Source organism: Aptenodytes forsteri, unplaced genomic scaffold, assembly GCF_000699145.1.
Source record: "Aptenodytes forsteri isolate BGI_AS27 unplaced genomic scaffold, ASM69914v1 Scaffold270, whole genome shotgun sequence".
NCBI lineage: Eukaryota > Metazoa > Chordata > Aves > Sphenisciformes > Spheniscidae > Aptenodytes > Aptenodytes forsteri.
Window position 1 is genome coordinate 1,561,137 of NW_008794631.1, and position 18,816 is coordinate 1,579,952.

Genomic DNA, 18,816 nt, shown 5'->3' on the forward strand with positions numbered 1-18,816 from the left:
AAGTCATGTCTTCAGCAGGGGGAGAATGGCAGAGCTGGCTCTGACCCATCTGCTGTCCTCCCCATCGCTCTGCCTCGCAAGGCGCTTCATCGCTATCAAGCCTATGCCTCAGACCGTCTCTGCATGGTAGGCAGAGCCTCTCTCTCATTTTTTATTTTTACTTCCAGTGCGTTCCTGAGGATGAACAAAATGTACAGATCACACCCTGTGACCACAGAGTGATATATAAATCGTGTTTCTGGGATACACATGCTTCCTAGGGCTTCCTCTGATGCTGCCTGGAGCACCGCAGACATGTGCTATCTGGCCTTTCCAAATCCCAACACTCTGCAAGGGCAAGTGTAGCACACAGCCTGCTGTGTCTGACTTCCAAAAGCGGTGGGGAATATGCGCAGAGGTGGAAGATGCCCCTGCCTCGTCACTATTATCATATTACTTGTCCAGTATTTACCAGATTTTCTAGACATACGCTCTCCTGGCCAAAGGTCTTGGCTGCGTCATTTTAGATTAATCAGGCCTGAGCTATCCAGGTCAAAAATGAGGTCATGAGGAGTGACATTCAAAATGGAGAGTTTGTCTTGACAACAGAAGAAACAAGTGCTGTCCCATATTATAATTTGAAATAAAACAGCAGCAGTTTTCCAGCAACTTTGTGAAAAATCTGTTAAACTGACTAGACTCCATCAGTCATGATGACAATCCCAGCACATATTTTCTTTTTCCTGTTTTCTGTGCAATAAAGTGACCCAGAGATGTTTTTCCATTCATGAAACAAATAGGGAAATGTCAGGTTAAAGGCTAAAAAGAAGAACTTGGCTAGGAGCAACGCTTCTTTACTGTTATAATTCTTTATAATCATTGTTAATATCACTGTATTACCAAACGAAATAGCTCTATTGTTTTATGCAGCAGAAGTTGCAGGCCCTATGATTCATTGTGTGCAGTTGCACAGCACTCTAGGGTAGGCTTAAAACACACTTCTCTATTAATCCTAAATAGACATGTGAACCTGCACGTACAATTTCCTGGGGTGGCCTCAAGCAAATCATCTCACCTGCAGTGAGACAGATGAAAACTGTGCCATTAAGGTCTGACCCTGAGCTGATGTAAAGTGGAGGAGAGCTGTAGAAATTGCCATGCCACAGGCTTGTACTGAGAGCATCCCCTGGAGCCAGTAACAACCAGCAATACGTGGTCCTAGCTCTCTACATGTACTGCACCGCAAAGGGACAGTCCCTGTAAAGACATCCATTTACACAGCAACAGCCAAAATAAATTTCTCCATTTAGATATCCCATTTGCATTGTCAGTCACACTCACGGTCTTACCTCCAGGGAACTTCCAACCGCTTCATATTCTGGTTGGAGTGCAAATTCCTACCACATGAAGCAAACACTTCTGGCCCCTGGAGCAGCCCTTTTCCCAGAAACCTACATAGGAAAACCCATGGCACTCTAAAAGACCACATGGCAGAACTGAACCTTTTCGTTCTAAATCCACTTTTATTGCTGTTTCCAACCATCATGGGAATCACACAGCATGCGAGTCAGAAAATGCAGACACCAGAGATCAGCTAACTGGCAAATACCTTCCACTTGTGAGTTGCAGATCAAGCACCCAGCTGCTGCCCTCAGCACTGGACTCTCTCCCCAGCTCCTAGGGACTCTGAAATCTGGTGCTAACCTCGCTGCTCCAGTCATCAAACTGAAAAAGGTGCCAAATCTAACCTTTACAGCCTGCCTCTCTGACTTGTCTTCCATAAAACACACTCCCCAGCAATGCTGGCATAAGCTCAACAGAGAACATTGACGTTAGCAAAGCTGTTGGGTTCATTGGAGACCTAAACCCAGCAGAGCAAGCCCCTCCACAAGCGTATTTCTGCTCTCTGCCCACTAATTGGGCAACGAAGACAAAGTGAAAACCCCAGTGCTAAGCCAATGGATAAGCCGCCAGGAAATTTCAAACTGCTCCAAGCATGACGGCCAACGGAAACCATGACATAAAGTTCAGAAAAAGGTCACTGCTTCAAAATCTCTTTCTAAAGAGAAATTTTGTTATGGTTTTTCTTTTGCAAGCATGCATCGATAGAGCTAGAGTACCAGAGAGAGACAGAGAAGAAGGATGGATGTATAAAAGAGATGCAAAATAAATTTTAAAGTACTTTTTGCTTGGGTGGTTCAGGTGCATGTTTTCAGCCTTTGGTACAATGTGTGCATCTGCAAAACTTTGCACTGATGGGCATGGAAGTGGTTTAAATGGCTGCCCACGTTCTGCACAGATGAAAACCCACCTGCACAATAAGGTCGGTGGAATTGGACAGACTCTGCACTAGCACCTGACAACGATTTAGAGGGTTCTCTCTGAATTTGGAGGCTTTATCTTGCACACTCACATATTAAGACTTTGACTGAGGTATCCCTGGGCTGGTTCATATGTGACACAGGGCAGAGCTGGGACCAAGCCTCCACACCTCCCATTCACCCAGCTCCAAAACACCAGCCACCTCCTGAAGGTGTCAAAAAAATTTTATGCTTACTAAAAAACTTTGGAGATTCAGAATGAAAGCCCTTGGCCACCTGAAGAAAAGGGATCACTTCCTTGCAATGGGACTCTGGTCTTGTCCTGTGTCTAACTGGGCTACAGCTGAGTATATCACTGCACTGCTTGCAGGTTTTCTATTTAGTGTCATAATAACACAGATAAATACTACATTAAAGTGGGTACTGCTCTCCTTCATTAGGACTGGATCACCTTTGTATTAAACAAGGAAAAAAAAAAACCAAACAACAAAAAAACTCTGGGTTTTCTGCCAAAAGCTGTGTGCTCTGCTTTGACTAAGGTCCTCTAGGAGCTCTGCACAAGCTAAGACAACAAATTTAAGGTATTTTATCTTGTGCAATTTAGATATAGACTTAGGTTTTTCGGAAGTAAAATAGAAACATGATACCAGTTCAGCCCCAGGTGTTTTCCTCTCTCCTCATGTTGTGTTTCATGGCAGCTTTCCGTATTTGAAGGCTATCACACATGGAAACCCATCTCTTGTAACAACCCACAATCATTTATGTGACTCTCCAGATCAAGCCAACATAAGAACCGTGTGGACTCACAGAGACAGAAAGCAGGTTCAGAGATGATCCAAACAACCAGCATGGCTACACTGCTGAGAGAGCTGTCAGTCTGAAGGTCACTTCTAATCCCACTGGTTGTAAATACATAATCTGCTAACTGGCTGCTAAAGAGTTCTTGCTGGGCTGTCAAAATATTTGCCTATCATCTGTTGTGTAGTCCCCAGTAGGGTCCACTTCTCATGAGGTGATCACTTGAAGCTTCTCTAAAATACAGAGCAAAAACATGCCACTGTTTTCAGAAAAATCAACTCAAAATGGAAACCCAGGAGGAGAGACCAGCAGATCTTCTCTCCCTCGCACCCACCACATGTGCACCTCCAACGTGGAGTCCTCTGATAAAGAATTAAATGACTTGTGGGTAGGAAATGACAAAGGGCAATTAAAATTATATTAAACTTTCTCATGGCTTTTCTCTGGTGTTTTCTGCAACACAAATGTCAGAAGATTAATTTGTTTACTGTCCGCAGATGCAACGATAACCACAATTGCTTCCCGAGGAACATTCAGTACAGCAACACTCCAGGTCCCTCTCTGCCACCACAGCATTTTTCTATGGCATCTACTGGGGACTGCCACTGCTGAGAACGCCAGCATGCAGTCCTGAAAGCATGAGGCACCCTGCCTGAGCTCAGAGAGCCAGGCCTGCTAGCAGTAGGGGAGGAGAAAACCCATGCTATCCGCTAGAAAGAGACCAAGAGAGACATCACGCAACCGTGGGCTACAGTGCACCCTATGCAACTAACGGCAAAACTCTTGCTTCTCCAATTAAATCAGTATTAAACTCATAACACTATTCCTGACTTAAAAACATTATCAATGAAAGGAGAAGCAGGTTAACAAGATTAGCCATAGAGATGTTGCCACACACTGAACTACGTGACTGTGTCCTTACACGCATGCATAAAAACTCACACAAGCGTTTTCACTGAAGCCCATCAGCGACTATTCACCCAAGCAGCTGCCTATTGCTGAAGATAAAATGCTTATCACATCACAGCCTGGCCCACTGCATGTTAAGCACATTCAAGTGAGAAGGCGAGTGATTCATTTGGGCTACTGCCATTTTTGGGACACGACTTTGACCGCAGTCATTTGTCTGGGCTGTTCCCATTACGCTTCCCTTTTCTGAGTGACTGTCAAAGTTCTCAGAATAGCGGGAGGAAGATCTCCTCCTGGGCATCGCAGGAGCTTAGGATGTGTCAGATAAATGCATCAAAGAGGAGATTATTCCTGAACGCTAAAAACCCACTGGAAATATATATGACAGCCCCAAGGCAGTCTGACACTAGCATCCCTCAGCTGGGGCTGTTAGACAAACAGCTCATATTTTACTCAGAGTGAAAAAATCGCACACATTATGGTTCTCTGACACTCTTTAATCTTAACACAGCTGCAAGCTTCTTTCAGCAGAGAAACCTTCTGGGTGAATGTGACCTTTGGATAAATCCTTGCATGTTCTCTGTGGTGGTATTTATTCTTACAGTCAGGCTAATGATTCACTTTGTGAACAGCCCTGGGAGGGATCTTTTTTCCAGCAGCCCCACAGACCTGTAAACGTGTTCCTCCATCACTGTCACACCTGTACTGCAAAAGGGGAAAACAAAGGGTCAACCAAGAAAAAAAAGGTATTCTTTCACACTTTCATTTGGATTACTGCACAGAACGACCGCATTCATGTTTACAAGATATATAAGGGAGCACTAAAAATTTTTAACATAGAGGCAACTGGCTTCTGGTAGACTCTGTGAGAAGCTATTACTGTTTTCTGGAAACACCAGCTACCAGGACATAATGCATTTTCCTGAGCCAAAAGGACAAGTAAGGCGTCACTGCGCTTGCAGAACATTCCCATTCAAAGCAGGCAGTGGACGCTAAAAGAGAGGAGGACAAAACCAATACAAGCCTTGAAAACTAAACCACGTGTCTCTCTGCCAGCTTTCAGAACTACCATTAATCTTAAGATAAAGCTGGTTTTCTTGCAGCTGACACTCAATATTACAAAAGTTGTTTCTGTTCCTCTTGCACATAAGCATAGTAATCCTCTCTTGGTCATTCCACATTCAGCTCACAACACAATCCTTTTGCTGAGCCACCAAGAAGCCTGAATTCGGCCTGACCGTGTAATTTGACAGGCTCCGAGCTGCCAAGGAAGGGAGGCGTCAAAAACTCCTGGGTAAACTACTTCTCTGGGTCTAACTGTTGAGCGGGTTATTGGGCTACTTCATGAAATACAATTCTGTCTAGAGCCCTGAGAGCTGAACTAGGCCCACTCTCGCCGCTGACAAAAGATGAATCAAAGAGTTGGTTCATGTCAAACTGGAAGGCTTTCTCACATCTGAATGGAAAGCAGACTTAAGAATTTTATTAGTACCTTAAGCTTGAAAATGAAGGATGCTGCCAGCCTCGAGCCAGCATCTGCAAGAGATTAATTTCACAGACTGTTAAAAAAATAGCAGTGTTCAGATCTTTAGCAATGTATATAATTCAGGCAACAGTCAGAAGCAGGCAAAAATACATATGCTGTATATGTAGGAGTGATAGTCACGTAATATGTTGGTTTATGAGATCAGGCTCTGATCTCTGACTTTCCTGGCTCAAACTCTCATCTTTCAGGCACCTGATGTTTTTAAATGATAAAACTTCTAACACAAAAGCAAGAGTAGTGGTGACCTGGAATGAGTTCAGCTGCATTTTCTTGCTTCCCAGGAAGGAGCAGTCCATGTCACAGAAGTCACTAGACTGTTTGCAGTAATTCTGAGACAGTCAAGGACTGGATAGATACAGGGATGATACCAACTGTGGACTTCAGCAAGCTGTGATGTCACAGCCCGAGACGGAAACATAACAGTAGGACACCACAAGAAGCTCCTGTTGCTGCTCTTCATATTGTACCCACTCAACACACAATGCTCCCTCCCTTAGGCTACCAATCCAGCATTTTCATGCACTCTACGTAACCCCAACAATCGTATGTCAAAGGGGCATATCCACAATTAAAAGGCTCTTTAAAGCAACACTCTAATGCTAATTCCTGTAAAGCATTGTAACAAACATTATAACAAACTTTGGAGTCATTCTGAAAGTCAAAGAAACAAGTTCCTGTCCTTGGAAAAGGTTGCTATTGGATGTCTATACCATGCAACCTTCTGTTTTCAGTCAACATCCAGACTTGGTAGGCCTTAGGGGAAAAATCAAGCTTAGTTTCCCCTCAGTCAATATTGGTTCTCAAGTCAATAAATCTTAATATTGACCACAACATAGAAACCAGTAACTGTTTAATATCTTCTTCTGGATTTTAATTATGAACACTGAGGAAATTTGTCAACTCCTGACTTCCTAGTCATATGGAAAAGCTTTTAAACATTCTGCATAGACCACTGTCAATCAGGCACATCACGGTTATGGAACTAAAAAATACTCCACCAACAATTCTCTGAGCATTTACACAGGATCTTTAACCTTGGCATGACTTTGAACCCAGTGCCTGCATCTGCTGCAAGGACGGTGAAGATAACAAATAGCATCTTTTTATGTCGCAAGAGTTATTATTTCCAGTGCCACAGTTAAATTTCCTCTGCCCATATAAAACTGTAACTTCCATAGATGGGGAATGTTGACAAAAATCCCTGTGGTATTCCATAACTAAAAAGTGTTCCTGGCCAAGTACTTTATCATTTGGAAAAAAATATGAACAGCACTGAGAGACAAAGAGAAATAAAAGAGACAGGTGAAGGAAATTCTGGGAGCTACGAGACAGCACACAGTTTGCATGCAGCTGATAAAGAGAACCACGCAGTGTGAATTCCTCACTTCAAAAACCAGATGGGAATCCTGGCCAGGGATATCGCCTGGCTACCCTGTAACACAGGCTATGGCTATGGAATAGATTATGTCAAGTCAGGCAGCAGTCTAGACATCTTGGGAGAAAGCGCAGGATCATAAGAGAATACCCTACCGGAGAAGTTTGTTCCCTCATTGCCTCTCTGCCACCGTGTTTTGTGTGATCTCGCCCGGCCGTGCAGAGTACGCGTTTCACAGGTGCCTGCTAACTGTGTTCTTCATCTGCAGGGGATGGATAGACACCAGTTTGAAATTACTATCTAGAGACCAAACTAACCAGAGAGACAAACTATCTGGAGATCTGTATAGGTGAGTTAAAGGACAGCTGGAAGATGAACCAAATATCCCTTACTAATGGGCTGCAATGTCTGTGTACTGTATTTCAATTTTGTGCTCATGGGTATTTTTGAAATCAGATATTTGCTGTTAATGGTTGCAGTGAAGATCTGGGCCTTCTGTAAAGTAAGGAATCGTGATGCAGATAGTGGGAACTACATATTTCAGACGCTGACAAAACATAGCCTAATTAATGTACAGAATCTGAGGGCATGTTAACAACCTCAATGGCAGACAAAATAGCCACTTGTTTGTGGGATCTGCGTAGTTCTTCTCTGATTACAGAACAACCTTCAACCCCTTCAAGTGATATCTCGGTGATCCTTCTCTATATTGTCAGCAAATCATCTTTGCCTTTGGAAACAAGGCCAAGAAGTGTATTCCTCATGCCATGCAGCCTATAAACCTTTTTTGAAAAAGTTTTCTATATCTACAGCAAATCTTGAAATCATTGTCCTTTGAGGACATCTAGGACATCGATGATCGTATCTACAGCAAATCTTGAAATCATTGAAAGTTTATGTCACCCTTTGAGGACATCTAGGACATCGATGATCTATGTCATCACCTTGCCACGATGAAAAATATCCCTCCAGGGAATATGAAGTTTTTTTTCATGAACTATGGGCTGAGAAATCAGTACAACAGAGAAGAACCACGTAGACAGACAGATGAGCAGAACGACAAAAATGGGCTTTTAAACCTCAGCCAAATCCTTGATATCTGAAAACAGAACATGGGGTTTTTCTTGCACATCGAATCCTCCTGCTCCAAAAGCAACTCCTTTATAGTCCATGCCTCAATCCATTACTAGGTTTTGACTTGTTTTAGGTTCTTACTTGCCAAAGACACATTGCTGCACGGAGTATTAATGAGGCTGTCATCTAACTGGGCCTTACAGGAACAGAAAAGATTTAGTACCTTCTTAAAAAGACTAGCAATGCTTTCTTCTGAAAGTTTGAGAAGAATTTGTGCTGTGACAAGAATAAGACAATACACTTCTTGTGCATGTGAAACCTCTTAAATCCCATCAGAAGGACTTGAGCTTGAGGCCAGGAACCAGGCACTTTCACATTTTAATCTCAAATCTGCTCTTGGCTTCCTGCAGAGCAAAGAACTCTTTCTTCATTTCAACAACTTTAAACCAGGGTGCAGTGAGAATTAAATGTTTACACTGCAATTTGAAAATGTAAAATGCTAAGAAGGAGCACTTAGGAAATGAACTTTGTAAACTTTTTCCTTGCTGCCATGGCATCCACCATCCCCAACAGCCTCTTACTTCATGTACTCATAGACTACATAACCTTAAGCACTCATTCTTTGTAAACTACATACCTCACTTGAGAGCTGATGTACAAAAATCAGCTGTCTGAATACCTTAACACTTACGACAGCTTCCTCTGGACTGATCATAAGAGAAATGACTTGTTATTAATTTTCACATGCTGGATTTATTTTAGCTTTTATGTTTCAGGAATATTATATAAACAGAATGTTAGTTGTAGGAGTACCCAGGAATGCAAGAAAACATATGGCTCCAACTCCCTTCAATATTCCCAGCACATTCCCCACCAATTTTAATTTCAACTGGCTTAAGTGGGGGAGTCAGGGAGAGACTTAAATGCTCTCATCCTCTGCATATCATGATGAAGAGATGAAATCACAGCACCTGCTCTCACATATGCAGAACCCTCCATTTGCGTGAAAATATAATCCTACTGCTCCTTTTGGGTGAGGAAGGGACTGTTTCTGGTGTATTTTGGATCTAGTGGCGTTTTAGTTCTACCCCTGCTCCAGGATGGCGCTGGCAATCTCCACTCTTGAGACCTCAGCATGTTAGCATAAGTCTATGCCCGCTCTGACGAGTCCACCAGAGACAGAGTTAATTACGAGAGCAGAGCCACACACGTGTGTTTCTAAGTGGTGTCTCAACAGTTTAAAGGGTGGGTGAACCTGACACACATGCCCATGCATCCAGCCTGTGCCGCGTACATTACCCAAGATTAGGTATTGTGATGGTAAGTATTTGAGATGGATAAATACATATTCCTGTATAAGCACAAGTACCTCCACCCGTTCTTGCCTTACTTCCCATGAGTCTGCTCTTTGCTCTGGTGTTGCAATGACCTAGGGTACAATAATCCTCAGGTGCCAAGAATTGCCATGGGGGGTCGCGAGCTTTTGCTGTCATGCCCCAAGCCCTCATCAGCACTGGCCCTGCCACATACGGCTGTGTAGGACCCATGTGCTCACAGTTAAACGAGGGCTGCGCCTGCCTCTCATCACACTGTTGGCACCTGGTGCTCGACCTGCTCTTGCTCTTGGTGCTCCGCTGCCCAGGAGTGAACATTTTTCAGGTTGAACGGCAGCAGCAGAGGCCTCCCAAAATGGCTTGTGCTGTACTTGTTTGCAGGGCTGCATAAATCACCAGTAATGTGAGGTGCTGATTCCTTCATATGCTGTGAAGACTGAAGGAAAAACGAGGCTTAAGTAATTAACAGAAGTTAATTGCTTTACACACTAGCACTTTGCACACTTGAGAGAGCAAGTGTGGAGTATGGGACCTTCACATGCCTATTGATAGAGTGAGCCCTCACAGGACCGACAGGAGAGGAGCAGATTTGCTTTTACCCCAGATATTGCTACTTTGTACCACAGACAGCTACCAAAAAGCTGACATAACTCAAAGGTCCCCGGAGATCTCGAAGACTGGGAACACCCCAGATTTTTTGGATGTCATGTGAGATTTAGGCAACAACAGCAAAACTGAAGGAAAAACCTTCAGTTATTAAAAACACCCACAAGAAAGCTTTCAGTTAAATCTAACCCATATAAAGTCTCCAGAATGGACCCCTCGCATGCAGCAAGTCAGCTCTCCAAACAACAGAGAGAGCAAGCTCGGTAAGCTGCTCAGAGTTGTCAAAACCTTCCTAAGGCAAACCTTCTACAGAAAAGTTTTTTGTGCCGGTCACAGCTCATGTCCTGCTTTGTCTGGTTATCCTGCCAGAAGCATAAATGAACTCATAAGAATAACAGGAGGATTAGGTTAAGCTTATTTTTAAAACGTTTCCCACAAATTCGTCTCATTTGCCTGCTTATAAACACCCTCGTTCATCTTTGCTGTGTGTCTAATTAGGCAGGATATACTGCAGGTGGCTTAAAATAGGAGCTGAAATATAGTAGCTTTGCAGTTATGCATGTTAAAGGAAAGGTAATTAAAATTTCATGCTATGAGATGTAAACTGATCATCTCAGGGGCCTGAAAGGGATTTCTCCACCATATATGACATGGCACAGTTGGCCAGCTATAGTATGGGTGGGTTTCCTCTTCCTTGCAACACTTATTAGCCGCTGCCCAAGGCAGAATATGAGATCCGATGGGTTGGTTTCTTGAATTATTTATTCACGGAAATAGACATATTACCATCAGCTAAGCATCTCTGGATTTTATTTAAAATCAATACTGCAATAAAGCTTAAAACATAAAAAGCTAAAAATAAATTAAAACAAACTAGCAAAGAAAGCCCTGCTGTGAACATGTCTTAGAGATTAATTAAAATGACATCGAACAGAGGTCTTGGATTTTGTAGGAGCTGTAGTTAAAATTCTGCGGTACCTGACAGAGACATAGGGTGGTTTCTTCTGATGATGCTGACAACTTCTCTGAAGAGCACCTCTCCAAAAAATGGGATTTATTTTCACAGCTAAAAAGAATACTTCAGCATAGCAAGTATTTTTCCTTTGGCAATGGATCAACTTGCACCAAATGGCAGGTGGCGTTTTTTAAAACATTTCCACAAGGGAGGATATCACTCTGCTTTTCTACCAGTTCCTCCCCACACCTGCTCTCCTCTTCTTTTTAAAAATCATGCATTGTATTATATTACTGAAACATCAGGGGTGTTTTCCAGAATGTGAAAGGGCCCTTTCCAAAAATATTTATTAGTGTATGCAACAGGGATGTGCTTGTATTTTGCCATGATAGTCCTAGGGCACACTCATGCTTACTGTGAAATAGTGGCATTTTAAGATTGCAGCTTTAATAAGGATATTTGAGATGGGAAACTCTATATTAAGGAAGCTATAGCCTAGGGCATGTTTAAAAGCCTATCAGATAAGCTTTGAAAAATGTGAGGGACAGCAGACCTAGCATTGCAGGCTTTTTCTACAAACTTCTTACAGCCAAGAAGAAAGAACCATGAGTGAACTCAAGTTTGCGAAACACAGAAAGGATCTCTCAGTTGCCTGTGGCCAGACAAATTAGGTCTTCTGCTTTGGAAAGCCACCCCTTAGATTTCCCCTAGGAAAAAAGTGGCAAGCAGAGAGGATCTGGGAGCCCCTATCTGAATGCATTTCACTTTGTCTCCCCCAGATAAAGAATGGACCTGCTGTCTCTGAGCCAGTTGAAGCTTTTTTAAATTGTCTGTGGTACAGCAAATGGTGGGAAGGCTAACCAAGGATCACGGATGCAAGAGATTAGTGTAGTAAACCTGCATGGGACAGGAACAGTGACAATGATAAAAACCCGTCACCCAAATATAGCAAAATTCCCATTGACTTCAATGAATCGGGATTTTATCCCATGACTCCAAGGCACTGTAGAAAAAAAAACAAAACCACCCTACCAAACCTCTTTTAAAGGTAATCTAGGAACAAGTTCTGAGAATGCAGTCCATACTGACAAATGAGAAGGGCATTTATGGTACCCTGCTTTTCTGTTAGATGTCTCCCCCTCTCCTCCCTTCCTACCATCCTTCAGGATCATTTTTGTCTCAGTCAAACTGACCTTACATTTTCACATGCAGAGTCTCACATCTGTCAGACACTGGGCAACGAGGAAGACAGCATTTGGTTATGAAACACCTGACTTCAATTCCATTGAGCCAGGTAATAAACCAGAAAGAAATGAAGTTTTACTAGGCAAAAGCAGGTTTTTGTAATAAGTTGCTATATACTTGCATATGCATGATAATCACAAATATAGTTCTTTCCTGGAAAAGAGAGAAAAGAAGCCTCATATTGTACTTGCAACCAGTAGGAAATAACATCTCATTCAGTGTAAAAGGACAGCGTCAGGTACGGTTGTGATCATGTAATTAGGTAAGCAAAACAAACACATTCCAGACGTGCCATCCTTTGAAGGAAAGGAAACTTCCCTGGGTTTTAATCACAGAGTAGTACGCTGCTTCATCTGGTTTTCCTATTAAAAAAAAAAAATCTTTCCTTGTTAAAAAAAAAAAATCATTAACTTTCCATATAGGGAAGCACAAAGTGGGTCATGGGGGAAGCATGCGCTTCTCAGCTGGAAGCAAGCCATGGACAGTCCCAGGTGAATGGTGTCTGTCCAACACCATGGTCTTGTCAGATTTTGGAGACCTCTCCACCCTCATCCCCCCATTCCCAATACCTCAACAGGAAAGGAGACATCTGTGAATCCTCTGGCACTGCTTCAATGTTTTACAGCTGTAATAACCACTGACACAAAGAGAAGAAAGTTTTCTAGCCCCAAATTCCTGAGGTACTTTTCTAAACAGACACAAGTGGACGGGGCTTGGTTATCTGAAAAACACCCCACCAGGGGCAGGGGTGTGGGGAAAGAGGAAGAGGAATCATGATCTGCAGATAATTGAGCTCAGCTTGGCTTCAGATTTATCTTTTCTGACCACTCAACCTATTTGTCCAAATCCAAACTTCTAATCCTTAAATCTAAACAGTATTTTTCTGGCAGCTTGCACTCACTTTTGGCTACATCAGATGAAAAATACTTCAAGGAGGAGGCTTAAAACAGTGGTTATCTATAGACTTACATATATGCGGCATTTTTGCAGTACTCCTTACCATCAGCATATAGGTAGCAAAGTTTGATGCTTGCTGCTAGAAATCCCAAAGTACATCGGACGCTACAAAGTCCATTTTCTCCCATCTGTTGGCACTGTCAGTCACCAGCGGCATAAGTCACAGTGCCTCTTACCCGTATATCAGTGAGTTCATCACAGCCTTACACAAGATGCACACGCTGTCATTTAGAAGTGGTTTGGGGAATAATGTTGATTTGTATAGGGGCATAAAGTAAAGGCAGCAGGCAGCCTGGCCAGATATGCGTGGAGAATGTGTTCCCAAGCACCAGTGCTCTTGTAAGGGTTGGGAACACCGGCTCTCCCAGTGCCTAAGCCATTTAGGCTTAGACTTCTGCACATTTCTCCAATGCAGATCTGCAAAGGATCACCTTGTATAAGTAGAATGATACGAAGCAGAGTATTTCTGTACAGAAAGCCTGAATTATTAAGCACTTAACAATGCAAGCAACTAAAACTCCAGTGGTAACTTCAAATGGATGGAAGACTCAAAGATGCTGAACAGAGCAGACTGGAAAGTGGAGCATCTAGCTCATAGGAAACTCAAGTCCTGGTGCAGATTTGCTTAAAAAATACAATTATTATTTCAAATATTTTTAAATTCCCTTCTAACCAGAAGCTCCCTGGGTCGTACAGCTGCTCAGTGACAATTTGCCCAAGAAGCTGAGTAAATTGTTTCATCCTGAGCTCCTCTCTGTTGTGGTTACACTGCTGCTAGTACCCAGACTCAGGGCCAGCTTCAGACAGGCTGTCTGACAGGCACAGGAACATCTCTACGTTAGCACGAGGGCGAGGGGGAGCAACAGCCCCAGCTCTGTGCCGGGTCTGCGAGGGGACCAGCCACGGCTTCATGCCATCGGTCCTTTTCTCGAGCCAACACCACTGGCTTGTCTTGAAGCAGGGGACAGGCTAGCTCTGCCCTGAGGTGGGTGAAAAGACAGATGCGGAAGCTGGTGCAGGACCAGGAGCCGGGACAGGAGTCACCCTGGTGAGCAGTCAGAACTGCAGCTGCCCTTCAGTTACACCACAGATGAGCCCTGGAGCAGCCTGGCCTCAGCTGGAGCAGCGCAGGCAACTGCTGTGCCCACATGCATAGCCAGGACCAGAAAACCTTGCGGGAAGAATTTTGCAATACGCACCCTTGGCAGCAAACAGGGGGCTCCAGAGATCCCAGTTCCACCCACCCCTTTAACACTGGAAATGGGCTTTTCTGAAGTTATTCGTCAGCCTACATTTCTTTTGCACCATCCTGCTGAGTGAACATAGGGGCATAACCACATGAATTTTACAGCTGTAGGACATCATTGTTAACAGGGAAAAAAACCTTCAAACCTTCTGCTTCAAAGCCACAAACCCTTGGTCCCCATCTTTTAAATAGAGCTCGTAATTAACTTAGCAACACTACAGCTCACATGCTCTCTGCAGCCATTCACGGCATATCTGTCAAGCTTAATAACAGGGAGCTGATGGACTACACAACATTGCAATTTATGCTCTAACTCTAAACAATAATATTTTCTCTAGTTAAGTGGAAATTTTTAGAAAAACTGCAAGACTGCAGCAGTTAATTGCATAAAGTTAATTGGTTAACTGAAATAGAAACTCATTAGCTGATTAACTGAGAGCTAAGATGGAGTAAAGTCAGCACAGTCACAAGGAACATTTAAGACAAGAATTGCAATAAAGTAGATTTGCAATTCCTGAATGTATTTGATTAACAGATTCAAACAAATGAGGCTATTACTATGTTAATTACTGCTTGCCATAAAATACTGAATATGATTAAATTCAAGTGTTTAAGAGAAAAACATACCTCTTAGGACAATTACAAAAGAGAAAAAGAGTAACTAATTATTTGGTATGCTGTTGTCTGTTAAAAACGTATATTATAATAATAGCAACAACAACAAAAATATATAATAATAATAGGAAGATTAATAACAATAAAAAGACTTGTCTCAAGAGTTAGGAGCACAAATTTTCCAATCTCAAATGGGGAAATCTACTGCATGGCAAAAGCAAGACACTGAATATTTTTCCAAAGTTATGGCAGGGGTGAGATTATAAACTCAGCTGCTGTGTAGGTGTATTAGAGATGGGTGATATACTGATATCATGTTGATGTCACGTTCCAAATCTGTTGGTGATACCAAACTATTAAAAAAAACCTACTAGAAAGCTACGGATGCTAATGAGGGCAGGTGTTACAAGGAGTATTAGTCCTATGCCTTCCTTTATGGTGTCTCCTGCAGCCCAACTTGTCCTTGTATCGAGCAGCGTTGCTGTGCCTCTCTCACTGCAGTCCCCGCACCCCTGTTTGGGGCTGCCTGCTCCTGTGCCTTCCAAGGAGGCTCCCAAGAGGCGTCAGCCATGGCCAAGCAAAGCAGGCATGGGGGAACACTGGGGACCTGCCCCCCACGCCACGTTGCTCCCTGGCCTCACCAGGGCTGTAGTCACCTCCAGGCCCCTGCTCCAGCACAGCTGGAAGATACACAATAAGATCAGCCATGGAGTAGGGCTTGGTGAGCACAGAAAGTCGTCTTCTCCTTCCTCAAGTCCCCTAAGCTCCCCAAATCCTCATCCAAGAGCTTAAATAGTACCATAGTATTTCTTGATAATGTGATAGAGCTTTTTCTGGTAACAGCAGCATGAGAAATTCAGATGGTATCACCTATTTTCAGTGCTGCTAATACTCAAGAGCAGCTTCAGGAGTCTGAGTGCAAGGCTTTATTGCATACATGGTCAAAGTATTCCCTCTAAAAACCTGCTACTGAGTAACCTTGGTAACTTTTTCTTTTTTTGGCAAGGACTGATCCAGGATGCTTAGCATTATTAAAATATCAAAATAGACAAGTGGCAATGGTGATAACTGTCACTGCTAATCTCTTCTTCACCCAGACTTTACCAAAATCTCCTGGAAATTCAAAATCTTTTCCTTTTTTAATGAACTTGCCTCCGTAAAGTTCAACCCTAAGGATTATTTTTAGAGTATTACTCACGAGTACTGAAAAACTAGCAATGCATTAAAGACAAACAGAAAATACCAACCCAAAACTAAACAAAACAAACCACAATTAAAAGCCCATAAAACGTGTCTAGTTACAAAACAAAGAATTAAAAGAGTGGTATAAAATTAGATGCTAAAATTGTTAGTTTGCACTCTGGGCTATTTCAAAATCCTTTCTTGTGTGCTTATATTGTGCTTTCTTCTACCATGCGCTTTGCAGAGAAACAGAAGTCACCAAAGTCACAACATTAAAAAAAAGTGTTAAGGGCAAGGTACACAACCATTTGTCACAGATTTATCAAGGTCAAGCTCAGGAGTTAGCTGTTCTTCACACCACAACCATGCAGCTAGATCTCTACTTTTTAGAACATTAACCATATCCTTTACACCTAAGAATCATGACAATCTTGCTGTATATGTTTTTTGGATGGCTGACAAAAGGAGAAACTACAGCTGTAAAAAGAATGAGGCTTAAAATGAATCTGAGCCGTCTTCACAGAAATCTCCTCAGTAACACAATGTCAGACAAATGTTTGCAATGCATTGTTCACTGCCTTTTTCGGTATTTGGAGAAAACACACCCTAATTCATAATGTTCCTGCTGAGTTTATTTCTATTTCTGAGAATTCTTTTTAACAGCAGGTCACTACCAGAGCAGCATAATGAAAATGAGGCAATGTTAACAATATAGGCAAGAATGACCAAGAAAGGTTAACTCTTGAGAATGCAGTATTTCAAATGGAAAAATTCCATAATAGATAATGTTGGATGGTAAAAACTGAGAAGCTATTCAATTCAAAGAGGAGATGAATAGAAAAATTCTGCCTCTTCACTTCTCTTACTGCTAGGAGCTTGTTCATAGTCAGAAAAGCAGAACTGGAAAAATTTTAGTTAAACTTAGCCTGAAATTAGAAAACATTGACTAAATATGCTTTTCTAAAAGACCTCAGTAAAAAGCCATAAATGTTAATTTAAATTTCTTTTAATGGTAATTTAAATTTTCTGTAAAAGTACATCACCAGCAATGGGTTCTTTGAAAAAAATTCACGAAAAATGCAAATCTCTTAAGTACTCATATTTATACTTACACACACACACGTGTATTTATATATGCAAAGATTTATGTTAGAAAGGTTCCCAGAACTTTCCTGAATGGGTGTCCCATAATCATTACCTCCTTGAGGGAATTTCCCAGTAAAAAAAATGGCCATGGTCATTGAATAAATTGCTTGCTACAACTTCGTCAGTTTCTAACAAGAAGTAGCATTCTACTAAATACCATTATTTAATTTTAATTTATGTTTTATCTTTGATTCCTGTATTGGGAGCTGAGCATTCTAACAGCTGGCAAAATCTAAATAGAAGCAAACAAACAGCTACTTCTGACAGAATTTGATGGTCATTTCAACATAAAGTTTCCTTAAGGAAAAACAGACTTTTCTACAAAAGGACATAATCAAATTAAATACTTGCTTGATTTCATTGTCTTTCCAGGACATATAGAAGACATCATTTTAACGGAACATAAAATGCTTTACGGTAATTCTTGTGTGCAAGCATGTAGAGATTTTTTTTCTGGCTGCTGTAGCCAAAATATAAATCATTTTCCACTGTGGTGTCAGGAAGTGTATTGCACTAAATTAATCACGAGCTACTTTAAAAAAGGGGAAAAAAATCCACTGCAAAATGAAACAAATCTCTCTCTGCCTGTTTTCCATTTGCATTGTCATCACTTACCTTTAGAGGACGATGGAAGTGAGATGGGAATGTTGCTGAAATGCATTCAACAGACCCTGTGTGTGTGTTAGCATCTCTAGTGCTCTCTGCTGTGCCTCCAGCCATTGGAAAAGATAAAGTATTATAACCTGCACACAATATAATCTTCACTCTTTGCCAGGCTCCTAGCACAGGGATACACTATAGCAAACTAAATGCAGAAGCACATAGACTACAAGCCAAGCTGTGTGTCTTCTAGCATTTCCCAGTCCCAGACATATTCTGCTGGGGTAGATAAAAGTCTCTCTGTCTCATTATAAAAGAAGAGGAAAGGCAATTCATAAGGGAAATGGAGTCATTTTAGAAAGCTTTTCCTAATAAGCCCAATAGTTCAGCAGATGTGCACAAGTGGGGAAAGCTGGGAGCGCAGAGATCAGGCAGCTCCATCCGCCATCATACAACTGTGACTTGGTTTGCTTTTATCTTTTATGTCAGGCAATCAAAAGAAAAGCCAATTTTATTTACGGAGTGCGGGGCAAATAAACTCATGCCAATTAAAAAACAGAAATTATGTCTCTGTGGTTTAGACTGGAAGCATTTTAAAGATAAAAAATCTTAAATAATTCACTCAGACAAGGCTTCTAGTCTGTCTTTCTTTTCTCCCAGGGCAGGATGGGCATGCACTGAACTTTTTGTTAACTCTCTCCTTTCAAACTCTCAACCCACAAACTACACCATCCAAGAGGCACTAGTATCCCTGCTTTAATAAAGTCATTTTCAAAATGCTTCTGGGAAGACGCACTTTTCTGGACCACAAGCAATAGCAATTAAAGTCAGCCTGAACTTTACAGCTGACTTTGAAATCAGAAAGAGCTTACCAAAATGTTTTGAAGTCTCTTCCCCCTCTCTCGGTCTCCAAAAGTACTTTTTCTCT

At 42.0% G+C, this 18,816-nt stretch overlaps 1 protein-coding gene across 1 annotated transcript in view; it reads right to left on the reverse strand.

Moving 5' to 3' along the window:
* Positions 1 to 18,816, reverse strand: part of BMPER (BMP binding endothelial regulator) — a 132,488-nt gene that overhangs the window by 27,066 nt on the left and 86,606 nt on the right. The gene's annotated exons all lie outside the window — the stretch shown is intronic.